The sequence below is a fragment of the Hyalella azteca genome, unplaced genomic scaffold (assembly GCF_000764305.2).
Source record: "Hyalella azteca isolate HAZT.00-mixed unplaced genomic scaffold, Hazt_2.0.2 contig7054, whole genome shotgun sequence".
Classification (NCBI taxonomy): Eukaryota; Metazoa; Arthropoda; class Malacostraca; order Amphipoda; family Hyalellidae; genus Hyalella; species Hyalella azteca.
This window is the reverse complement of record NW_025937189.1, coordinates 396,235-409,483: the sequence shown is the minus strand read 5'-3', so window position 1 is coordinate 409,483 and position 13,249 is coordinate 396,235. Positions and strand designations below refer to the sequence as shown.

Sequence of the window (13,249 nt, the reverse complement as noted above, 5' to 3'; positions counted from 1 at the left end):
AAGGTTTCTTCGATTTGATGTTCTGTAAGCACGTCCCGATCATTTCCCAACCGGTGATCGCGTTATGCGTTCAGAAAATCAAGCAGAAGTTATTGTTGCGAGTCTCAAGTTTCTCAAGTTCGCTGTTTAAGATGATAATCACGTGAAACCAACGGAAATTTGGAGTAAAAAAATCACTCAATGCCCTTAATTATATCCACACACAATAAAACAAAACTTCAAAACATTCCCCTAGCTAAGTTCCATTCCGTATACACGCCTGCTCGATAAACAAATTATTTAGTCAAGGTTTCAATGTGAAACACATTCAAAAGGAGTGACTCGTATGAACACTGTCAACGGGCAACTTGTCTTCTGCGACGAAGTTACGTTTCATCATTATAGATTATTCATCTGAAAGATTAACGTCAGCAAATTTAACCAGCGGAAACATTAACTAAATCCATCCGATGTATTCTTGTGAAGATAATAGCAGGATTTAAATCAAACATTTCAGTTGGAATCAGTAAAAACAACTGCAGAGCTGTATGAATACAGTTAATTGAACAATAAATTAATCACAGAAACAAAATGATAATAAAATTGATACAATGACGAATAAGTCAACATCTTTGAGGGCCAAATGATAAAATCAGCATCTTATGCAAATGTTGTACTCTGGCCACGCTCCTTTTTACGACAATTGATCGACCGATGAGGAGGGCTCGTGAATGCCATAAAGTCGGTGATTTTATTATTATTGACACCCGCTAATAAACTTAGGACCTATCTATAGCAACATTCTTATTACAATAACGATTTTATATTTAAATGAACTACCGAATTAGGATTTTTTATGTCTTTTGGTCACATCAATTCTTTGTCCTCGTGCTCCCTTCTGCCCCTCCCCAGCTTTATTTACTCCCCCCACAATGTCCAGTAATGCAATAGCCACTGAAAGCTCGTCTGAGTGTCCGTAAGTAGCTAGTGCGTCGCTGCAGCTGCTACAGCTCTTCATATTATGGCCGCTGCTCTTCTTACAACTGCTCCTTGATAGTTTTTATTAGTACTGTTGCCTTTGTTACAGTTTCTCTTGTTATACCTGAGTTATTACTGCTGTTACGGTTGTTCTGGTTACGGTTGAAATAAGACTCTTCTTTATATGTGAGATATTCCAACTATGCAACTGCTCCTCTGCTGCTGTGTTTATAAAAGGCAATTCTGATGTTCATATTACCGCTGTCCTTATTACAGTTGATGATAAGCCGCTTTTTGTTGCACTATAGAAACTTCTGCTTTGCATTTGCTCCCGTTACAGCTTCTCTAATACAACTGGGAAGTCCAGCAACAGCTGCTCCTGCTACAGTTGTTCATATGACAGCAGCACTTCCATCAGCTCGTCGACAAAATTTCAGGCTAGAGTTGCTTTTCACTCCATGGGTCCTCTCAGTACAGGAGCTACAGCATCCCACGCCTTCTTATATCACTGTTATCAAGACTAATATGTTGCTTCACATTGCTCGCACTTGCTGTTCTTTTACAGCTGTTCATATCAAATCTAGGTATTTTACCTCCTCTCAGACAACATAGGTATCGTCTACTGCTGTTCATAATAATAATCCTTTTTCTGTTAGAGTTTTCCTGGCTACAGCCGCTAATTGAAGAGCTGCTTATATTGCAACTGTTCCTGCTGCTTATATTTATTTTTAAGCTACTTTGGTTACAGCTGCAATAGTAGGTGCTGCAAAAACAGCTGTCCGTTAACTCAAACTTCATCAATTAAATCATATGATTGTTTGAATAGTAAGTTTATCAAGGATTCAATAGCAAAGAAAACAGCCAAAAAATTCACCATTTCTTAATAATGAAAACGTTTCCGTGTCCAGCTCCATCGTCATCGTTTTGAAATGACTAAGGAGCTGGACTCCGAAACGTTTCCATTTTTTAAGAAATTCTAAATTTTTTGGCTGCTTTCATTGCTTTTAAATTCTTGATAAACTTCATCATAGAAGATTAATGCACTCAGTCAACTTTCAAACAATTCAGAAACAAAACAAATAGAAGACTTGAGTCTACTCACCACACGGTGGAATAAAAGCAGGTCACCCCAACCGCACGGGTTAGCAGCAGGTCACAGCAAGGGTTAGCAGCAGGTCACCGCAAGGGTTAGCAGCAGGTCACAGCACGGGTTAGCAGCAGGTCACCGCAAGGGTTAGCAGCAGGTCACAGCACGGGTTAGCAGCAGGTCACCGCACGGGTTAGCAGCAGGTCACCGCACGGGTTAGCAGCAGGTCACCGCACGCGTGAAACAAATTAATGTAATCTTTGACGATGAGTAGCAAAGACGAGCTTATTGTCACCGTTCTAAAAGCCACTATTATTTTTGGGCGAATAAATCGAAGATGAATTGGAAAAACAAAAATAATAATTTGTACATAAACACAAATCTTGTATATAAACAAAAATAGAGATAAATCGTTAAATTTACTGGAGTCATGTGCTCACATTGCTTGACCTATGTACGCATTAAAAAACCTGCATTTAATATACATTAATTTTAAGCCCTACTACAACTGTTGAAAGGCAGATGCTGAACTTAGAGCTGGCCGAATAATCAGTATCTTGACAAATTCTTGAGAGTAACGTGCAATATTAAAAGAGGAAAAATCCCTCCTGCATTTTGAATCAACGTATGGAAGGATCAATGTAACTTTGATCATTCTGCAACAAACTACTTTTATTGAATGATATATTCTATGGAGTAATAATCCTTGGAATATATCATTACACAACATCCACTACTCAAGCCGTAGCCTTAGAATGAGATGAATAATATCAGTCTTCAGTCCTGGTGCTCACGACTCAAAGTCTTGCTCTTGGGTAGATTGTACCATATTTTTACACTTTAATTAATTTGAAAATCAATTTTTAAATTGCGATGCACGTTTTCTTGGCCAAAAAGTGTCGCTCACAATAATGATCTCAACTCAACATTAACTTTGCGGGACAACTTTCATCTGAAAGCAATTAGCCGTACATGCCTGTCGGGCAGCCTTGTTCGTTTAGTTTCAAATAAGCTTAAGCAGAGACTATTTTACCAACAGTTCAAGTGTTAGCTTGTTGGGACCAAACGATCGGAGTCGTAAGGTGAACCACATAAATCTTCAAGCTACACGCATCTTCGCGTGGTCACTTGGTCCTCTATAGTGGCATGACACGGTTGGTCACTCAGAATCTGTTGCTGGGTCTATAGAGAAAAGCTGTAAATATTTTACATGCAACTGAATTTTTTGTTGTATTCAGTATTCATAATTAATTTCAATAAAGTTACCAACACTTATGATGCTCAGCAGCAAGGATAGATCTTCAATGTTTATCCAGGTGATGGATACTCAGCATTACTAACTTAGTGCTCGTCGTTGTACCAGGTGAAAAATATAAATATATATATGGACACAAATGAATTTTCCGAAATTTCAGTGCCTCAAAATATATCCAAAATGTATCCTTATAGTAAAATTGCATGCGTGTGTATATAATTATTTTCAGCTATACTATTACTTCCATTGGAATCAACTAATTCATTGAGTTAATACGTGCTCATAGAAGAGAAAAAATTCAAGTCAGCTGTGAAAATAAATGCGCAGATACAACAGTAGCGGTGAGTGCGCGCAGCTAGGCTTAATTTCACGCTTTTCGCTTGGCTCAAATAAATTCTTGAGAGTTTTTAGAGCCCGGCGGAGAGGGGGAGAGGGGGAGAGAGGGAGAGATGGAGAGAGGGAGAGAGGGAGAGATGGAGAGAGGGAGAGGGGGAGAGTGAAGAGGAGGCGCAGCTGCAGTCTCGACTTTGTTGGCGCATTGCTGTGCCTCCTGCCTCGCTGAGCCTCCTGCCTCGCTGTGCCTCCTGCCTCGCTGTGCCTCCTGCCTCGCTGTGCCTCCTGCCTCGCTGTGCCTCCTGCCTTGCTGTGCCTCACGCCTCATCATTGCAGGATCGCTAATTTCGGAAGCCACAATTATCGTGATATGAGCCTCTCATTTCGGAAAATATTCTTATGCGATTGCAACTATATTAGCTTTTATGAATCCGAGAATATTGAATAGATGTTGACCTCGTGAAACTGTGGCATTATCTTGATACCAAATTATAGCTTCTTGTTCATACTATTATTAGCTCACAGTAGATTATTCATGCATTACAGTGCGCATGTTGTTAAGGTTCTCGGAATAATTGTCATAGGGCAGGGCTTCCTCGAAAACAAATGCAGTCAAGTGACATTTAATTTGTGTCTAATATTATTCGGCGTCAATTCTATAAACTGCAATCTCTAAATAATATATCTAAATAATCTATCTATCTCTATCTATATCTGCAATCTCTATCTCTGCAACTATAAACTGCAATCTCTAAATAATATATCTAAATAATCTATCTATCTCTATCTATATCTGCAATCTCTATCTCTGCAACTATAAACTGCAATCTCTAAATAACTGATCGTCCATCCAGAATGATCAGAAACTTATCCATGGTCATATCTTAGCAAAATCGGTTCACGAGACACATTTGTTTCAGGGGTTTTGAACTTGAGAAACGAATACATTTTGATGTGCTCACATGGAGCGAAGTAACGGACGGCAGGAAAGGCTGTGCCGAACGAAAATAGTGGTTAGTCGCTGCCTCTGAACGCCACATAAAATAAACTATAAAAACTTAAAGACTGGTCAAGAAACTAAAATAAAAATTATATGATGATTAATTTTTTTACGTACACCAACTGCATCATATTCTTTTATTTTCTCAGCATCCTTTTCGCGGTATATAAGAATTTCTGCGTTTTTTCCATAGGTAACAAGCGGCGCTCGTCGAGCTTTATTCCGCGTTTTTGCGACCCCGAATCAATTGCGGCGGAGGGCGGCTGTTCTCTTCCCATCTCTCTCATCTCATTTCCTGAGGGCCTCTCGCGCCTCTCGAACACAGAATATTCCCTAAAATTAAATTCTACCCTGGAAATAAGACCGCCCTGTCATCGACCTAAACGTGTATCCTATTTGCACCCAGCTGTGCTTTTTTGAAAATAAGGGAAACTTTATTTGTAACTTTGTCGAATGGTCGAGTGATTTCTCGTAAGTTGTGTCCATTGGTATCTTAATTGGATGAAAAGTTAACTTTTCTCGTGTTTTTGTGTACAACTTCACACGAAACTTCTTAAGCACTTCAAAGAGTCCTGCTAAGACGTCGGCAGTACAACGATAAGAAATTACATAATTTTTTCAATTAAATCTGAAAATCTTTGAACTGCTCTCTACCAATAAATCTCAATAAGCTAAATCTTGCTGCAAAATTTTTCTGGAGAAAAAGCGTTTGATTTGCGCTCATGAATTCACAACGACATGAGGACAATTTTTTGAATTTTGAATAGTTGTTCTGTACGGATGAAATTCATTTGTGTCTTCCCTGAAAGTGAGTACTAAAATTATGTTTTCCAATTATTAATGGAATCAATCTATGTTGAAATGGCTAGTTATTTATCCAAGGTATCATTTTTAAATTTGTATTACCAAGTTTCTTGTACTTGTATTGCAGAATGCAGAACTGTAAATTAATAGACTAAACGCATAGATACGCAAAATTTTTTTAAATATTACACGCAGAATATGTGCCATTTATAATTGTCATTCTCAATTTTAGGACAGGAATAAAAGTTCAAGCAGATCATGATGTACCTCACAGGATCGGGGATTGCTCTTGCAGTCTCATTAACTTGATTGTCCAATTTCATGCTTGAACAAGTTCAACATATCAATTGAATGCAATTAGCGTTATGTGCAGAACAATTTACGCGCCATATTCAACGAGTGAGTTAGCTTAGTTCAGAATTCAATTTATAGATATAACTTCATAATTTCCATTCAGAAAAACAACTATGAGTTGATTGTACGCTTTATTAGATAAATTAGCGCATTAAATTAGCATTTATGTAACTGTTATATGTAGAGTGTTTACTAGTGTTCAGCCTTAACGCCTCTCAACGTGAACTATCATGAATTAAGAAACTGTTGGCAGCTGCCATTTTATTTCAGAATGGTTCAACTATCATATCTATGATATATATACAGCGCGGAGCGAGAGATTATTGCACTGAGTAATGCGAGACACCTATACGGCTGTCGGTCTTGATGCAAGATCGAACTGCTTGGCACAGACATGGACAAGTAGTTGCAACATCTCCGAAATCGAGAATATTATTTAAAATTATGTTTAAACATTGAATTTTAGTGATATATAATATGTTATGCGATAATAATGTATAACTTGACCAGTTAGAATGTTGTACAAATGTAAAGATATTTGCGACAAAAAGCAGGATAGAAATACACTTCATGGTAAGAAATAATTAAGAAAGGGCCATAAAAAAGACCGCATGACAAGAGTTTCAAAATTTACAGTAGGCTCCATGAACTTGATTATAAATTTTAATTAATTTTAACGGAGCATTAACGCATAGAAGCTGAGAATAAGTTTAAACTTAAAATTAGCATGGATGGTCACTTCAAGACGGAAAGATTAACTGGATAACAATATCAAAACATAATTCCGATGTTTTTCATTTAATATAATTTTTACGAAATGCACAATTCCTCCGCTGCGTGAACAGGTCTCAGTTGTGCACGTGTAATAGTGATTATCGAACACAAGTTAAATACTAAAGTGGAATATTCGTGCAAGACCGCTTGTCTAGTAAAGATTACGAGTCATGCGCCGCTCATTGAATCGTTTTCAATCATCACGGGATAGATTTCCTTTTTCCGCAGTCTCATTAAATCCAGCTTTCCCGTATTAATTACCAGTAGCAGCCAACCGCTTAGCGACGAAAAACTTTATTTTTAAGGTGATTCAAGAGGAGCAGTTGTACGTAGGTGAGTCAATAGTTTTCACTTGTTTTACTTTATAACTATTTAGATCGTTAGGCTGCTTTAATCGCAGGTTCAACAAGAATTTGAGAGCAAAGAAAATACCAAGCATGTTCATCATATCTTCAATGAATATGTATTGTTCATGTTTATTGTAGAGCCGATTCACCAATACGGAAAACTGCTCAGCATGATCGGTTGGTTGGTTTCAAGTGGCAATCATGCTATTAATTAAAAATGAGGCATGACTAATTAGTAGCAAAAATATGATATTCCATCTAATTACATACATCCTCTCAATTACAAATTTATATTTCAATTATTTTCTTTTATAAATCATAATTCAGTGATCACTGTAGCAAAATAATGGTCAAATATGGAAAAATTATTAATTTTTTAACCCTCATGTATTTATCATCGAGGCACAGCGTATTATTGTTGCTTGCTGTAGTACAAGCAAGCGTAATGGATGATAGCTGAGCAGTAAAGCAGCCATTGAGTCTGACAAGCAAGGACGGTCATCCTCTCCTATACCTCAGGCGATCGTTCCTAATGACGCATGCACGGCTGGGGACTTTGTTTGAGCCTAGCTAGCACGACTGCGTGGCACGCACGATGATCAGGAGCCAACACTTGCTGCTGTACGGATGAATGTTAGTTGGATATGATATTTTTAAGATTCCTAAATGTTTTCTTGATAAGTTGGACTCAGGAACGAATTGAATGATCGTAAACACCATATTTGTGTCGTAAATAGATATGAAAGAACCATCAGAAATGCAAATGTTTTGTTACCAATTGTAATGTGTTGACATCACACGTTCACACATCACACGTACCGTCATCACACGTTGACGGTATATACTGTATACAGGTTTCGATGTTTACCTTTTATCCACTGAGCGTGGAATGTGATGGAATTAACGAAACCTCTCCCTCTTATCACGTAACGTCCGATATGAAGATTACCTTAGCTTTCCTACGAAGCAATCGCTGCCTCTGCCAAGCTGTCCCAATCCTTCTCTTTGCCGCGCCACAGCCTCGACTCTCATCAGCTGCCTCGCCTCGCCCCTCATCAGCTGCCTCGCCTCGCCCTCTCGCCCATCATCAGCTGCATCGTCTCGCCCATCATCAGCTGCATCGTCTCGCCCATCATCAGCTGCATCGTCTCGACCGTCATCAGCTGCCTCGCCTCGACCCTCATCAGCTGCCTCGCCTCGCCCATCATCAGCTGCATCACCTTGTCCGTCATCAGCTGCCTCATTTCGTCCATCATCAGCTGCATCGCCTGCATCACCACCGTCCTCAAGTCGCTCATCCATGCGAAGCTTTAAGAGATTATCTTGTAATCTCAGTTTAATCTCTCTCGCAATAATCACTCTCATACTGCATCAATTAGAATATACGACTAGAGAATATTCAGTGAAAATTGAGAGTCGTTCAAGATTTACTTATGTGACGATAATTATTAATGATATGAACTGCACGTAAAAACGGAAATTGAGGCTCTTAATTAATAAAAAATTATCATTTAAATTATATTCTTCTATCTATATGATATCAAATGGTACATTTAGATGGAACATTGCTCAATTCCTTGTGAAATAAAGACATCTTCGTTTAGAATTGTTATTGGGCTTGGTTTCATTTCAACTTTTTTTACACTCTTTTCTATGACATGTTTGGATAATTTTCGACTCAAAAGTCGATAGAATCACATGAACAAATATGCGGCATATATAATTTATCCTGCCGGACTTCATTTGGACAAACATTCAGTTTTGATAACTCTAAAATTACGTTCTTTTCTTATAATCTGTGCTTAAACATACACAGTATTTCAAATTCGCGGTGTGATCTCAATTCTATTTCACCTTGTGCAAAAGGTTTTTTATTTTTAAGTACTCCAACACTCCACAATATCCCAATTGAATTATAGCCTCAGTAAATAAGACCATCATTATACCAAAAAAAAGTTGGGGCTCTTAAATTAAGCACATTCTGTATAGATTATTTTTTAGCAATGTTATAAGCAATAAAACGTTAATAACATTACCATTAACACTAATAAAATTCTACTAGACAAAAATATAGAGCACATGTGATCTGTATTTCATGTATGTTATTTCAGCTACCAAAGGAGCCACCATGGCGCTCTAATTAACTGGTGCAGCGCGCGGTGTTTGCCCGGCCGACGCGGCGACCAAATGATGCGTTCTTTTGGCCGCAAACTCCGTGCTGAGCGCAGTGCGGTGCTTGCTGCTAAGAAACTACATGAAAATTTGAGAACGCGAGAATTAAAAGGCTCAATAATTGATGTTTTGTTCATAACTGCAGATAATCATAAAACAAAAAGTTATTAATTCGAATTCCAATTTGAATTTTGAATACAAATTTAATATTCGAATTTAATATTCCTTAATTATCCATAATAGTGGCCATGTGGACGTGCACTTGCTATCAAATATATGTTGAACGTTCGTAATACTCAAATACTCTAGTAGTCGAAATCCTCTGGCCAAAGAAATACTCGGATACCTCAAATGGAACGTCGCTTGACGCTCAACTCAACAAAAATTTTGATGCCCTGTCGTGGCTCAGGCGCTACCACAATTTCTGCGCTGTAACCACTCCGCGCAAGCCTATGCGATGGATTTGCTTCGGCTAGCACGCAAAGGGTAAAAAAGACTCCAGTATTTTGAACACAGCACTGAGAGAAACTAAGGAAACTGAGAGAACATCAACACATGACAGCGGATATTCGAGTAACTGAAGCATCAAATCCTACCTAACGATAGATTTGATTCTTAAAACTAATTTCAAATCTTTAATTTGCCACTAAATTTCTCTTCCCTACACATATATTCCATATTGTATGATTTTAAATCCAACTTTATACATCATCACTCAATAAACCTCTCAGTATACATATTTTTAATTCTAGGCTACGATTATGAGTAAGGCAGTTACACCGACCTTGTTCATAAGGGTCAGTAATTAATGCTTCTAAGTTACTTGTGAAGACCGCAGAGCAAGCGGCGTTTGGCGGCCACTACCGCTGTTGTCGGTGCCCCGTGACCCCGTGATTAGCGGGAGCGTCTGGCGGCCGCTACCGCTGTTGTCGGCGCCCGGTAATTAGCGGCAGCGCTGCGCGGCGCGGGCGCGACTCCGTGAAATGGGCATCGATGCGTTAAGTTCACTGGTCGCGCTACAGCGCACACAGCACTGCCAGGGTCGCGGATAATAATACATAATTATATACAACGCGCTGCCAGTGACAGCTGCTTGTGTTACTTCACGGTGAATTAACTCGTTTAGTTTCCTGAGCAACATTTGTTTTCACACCTGGAGCCCAGCGCCGACTTTTAATCCTGATATATTATATCTTTTTTTTTTATTTTCTTGCACGTGAAGCCTACCAGGCGCTTGCGAAACTCATATTGTTAGTGATCTTTCTCTTATATTATATTTGAAATTTATTCAAAGGTTGTTATTTTTTACAGCACAACCCTGCACACTTTTCACTCTTTCCGCCTTCCACTTAACACGCTGCTTAGTGCCGGTAAAATTTTTTGGAATTTGCCCAGATTCAATACTGTTCTTTATCCATTGAATGTGTGAAATGTAAACTTTGTTTCCAGTAGCTCATTACAGGCATGCCCGGTGAATATCAGCAAACAATTCTCACTGGCATAATATGAATGTCTTATCAAGACCAAGGCCTGTCTTCATGATGGATTCAGCTAGCGTCTTTAACGCAGAAAAAAAAACACAATTTATTTTCTGCATCTTGGAAAAAAGGCATAAAAGAATTCTTTCTTGTTTTTTATTGAGACGCCTTGAGTCAAATAATGAGATACGAACCTTCTACATTTATTATAATAATGACATAAGTACATAATAAACCTTCTGCATGGAAACCTTCTTTGCATGGAAACCTTCTACATAAGTAAACAGGTTTCCATGCAAATCCAAACTTTAAATTTGAGCGCCCATACATATTCTACTCACCTGCATTTGGCTACACACATTCAGTCAAAAAATAGTATAGGGAGCAGTCAACTGAGTTCTTTTCCATGGGGAATTTTCCACTTAGACTGAACCTTTCCCCATTCTTCCTCACTTCGTTCCTACCGTGAATGCTCAGTGTGCATGGTAGGTAACTGAAACCTTACAGGATAGCATGACGCCATTGTTGAGAATATTTCCCAGCATGGCTGGGAAATATTAATAAGCTGTGCTGGCTCGTCTATATACTATGGCTGGCTCGTCTATATACTACTACGATTAATAGGCTGTGCTGGCTCGTCTATATACTATGGCTGGCTCGTCTATATACTATGGCTGGCTCGTCTATATACTACTACGATTGATAGGCTGCGCTGGCTTGTCTATGTAAGTACTATCAGCATTTGATTAAACTCCTGACTCTCGTTCCCGCCTGATTTTGAAATCGTATTAGGCTTACTTATCAAATCCACTTGAACTAATTTATGAGGATTCGTCATAATATCCATATTATTTTCATTATAATAAATTTTGAATTATTTTATTGAGCACAACCCTAAAAAAGTCATCCTATTATTTAGGGCTGCTTGCGTTTTTTCACTCTTTTTCAAATGTTTTGGCTCACTCGCTAAACTTACCATCATTTTGCCGTAATGGATGACCAATTTAGGTAAATTTTCTTTGCGGATAAATATTTCAATAGCCGGTACATAATCTGACCATTAATCACTCGAAAACCTTTGAAATTGTACTTTTTGTATGGTGCCTTTTTAACCTTTAATTATTACTCCCTAACTTTAACTTTATTTCCAAAGTTCTAAAATCCATAATTGTGATGACATTTAAACTCCGGTGTGTCGCGGTTTTCAAGTACTTAACTTGTGACAGCGCAATTATGTGCACTTATTTTTAATTAAATAAGGTGAGGACAATTCAAATATTGGATGAGAGGTAAATGGAAACCTGATATGTGCAGAGTTAAATGACTCCATGCATGCATCACTAAAATCTAATTAAACTACATTAACCGTACTCAATTTGTTCCAATCCCTGTTTTGCGTTCAGTAAATAAGATTTCTAAAAGAGGTTTTCTTCTGTCGTTGGGGAAAATTTCCTACACGCACCATTCAGGTATGTAGGGCAACAATATTGTAAGAAACAATAAAACAACAATATGTAGGGAAGAGCCACGAAGGAAATCCTTGCCTCGTCGGAGGTTATTGTTCACCTCATGGATCTAGATGATATAAAAAACTATATGTAAAATGGAACTTTTCTGATTCCCAGTGTACTTTATTTTAGGATGGTTGAATAGCTTAATCAACCATGTCTGTACCTCGTGTTACCCTATAATGATTAATTCATTGTATTTTTTCCTTGGCAAATCATAGGTTTGAGATTCCAATAGTTATTAGTAATGAAAAACTAATCACAGAAATCGAAGCAGAAAGGACAACCTTGAATTGTCCCAAAGCCTTCCCCCTAAAAGCTTCAAGTGATCTGCAAGCTCTCCGGCAATGCTACCTCCAGCAAAGCTATACATCCATTGATGTCACGCAAACCTTCCTGCAATATTGGCAGCTGGCCCTCGTGTAGCGGATGGTATCGTGTTATTCGTTTTGAACGAGGAAGTTTTCTTTGAGCCTCAATATGAGGAAAAACTAATTTAGTTTGAGTGTAGGAGGGCGAGTCCACTTTGATGAGGTCGAGGGCTCTTCAAAAGCAATAAACCGCACGAGTTTTCTAATCCCGGTTTTATTTCGTGTATGCCAGTTAGCTGTGATGGCAGAGTGGGAAAAGCCTAGTATTTGAAACCGTCACTTTGTTCCGTTATAAAAAAGATCTTTGATGGTTGATGAGAGTAACATTGATCAAGATGAGTGATCAACAATGATTAGCATCTCTACTGTTCGTCCGATGTGGAGAGTCTAGCGGGGTGCAGTTGCTAGCTAATTAGCCTGACTCATATCAGTACAATAGTGCTTGTGTCATCTACGAAGTTGATTGAAGTCGATTTTTAATTTTGAATAACACGAAAAAATTAACTTTGCCCGATTACTGACTAACTTTATTTTGAATAATGCTGATATAGTCGGGCGAGTTTGATCGTATTCGTTAGTCTGGCGAATTAAAATGTGCCTGTTTTTACTTTTGAAATTTGACGCAAATGAGCGAGGAGTTGATGGCGTCGATTGCTGCTAATTACCGTTACTGGATTCGGAAATGTTACTGAGAAAAAAAAAAACTCTAAACTTCGATAGCTATGGTAACGATGCTTCATGAAGACTTTTTGCTGCCTCTTCATTAGCGTTAAATCTTGATGAGTGTGTTTTCCAAGTTTAACTTGAAT

General features: G+C 38.3%; 1 protein-coding gene across 1 annotated transcript in view; it reads left to right on the top strand.

Annotated features, from left to right (window-relative positions):
• LOC108668704 (lachesin) overlaps positions 1 to 13,249 on the top strand; it is a 79,377-nt gene that overhangs the window by 17,196 nt on the left and 48,932 nt on the right. The window lies entirely within an intron of this gene.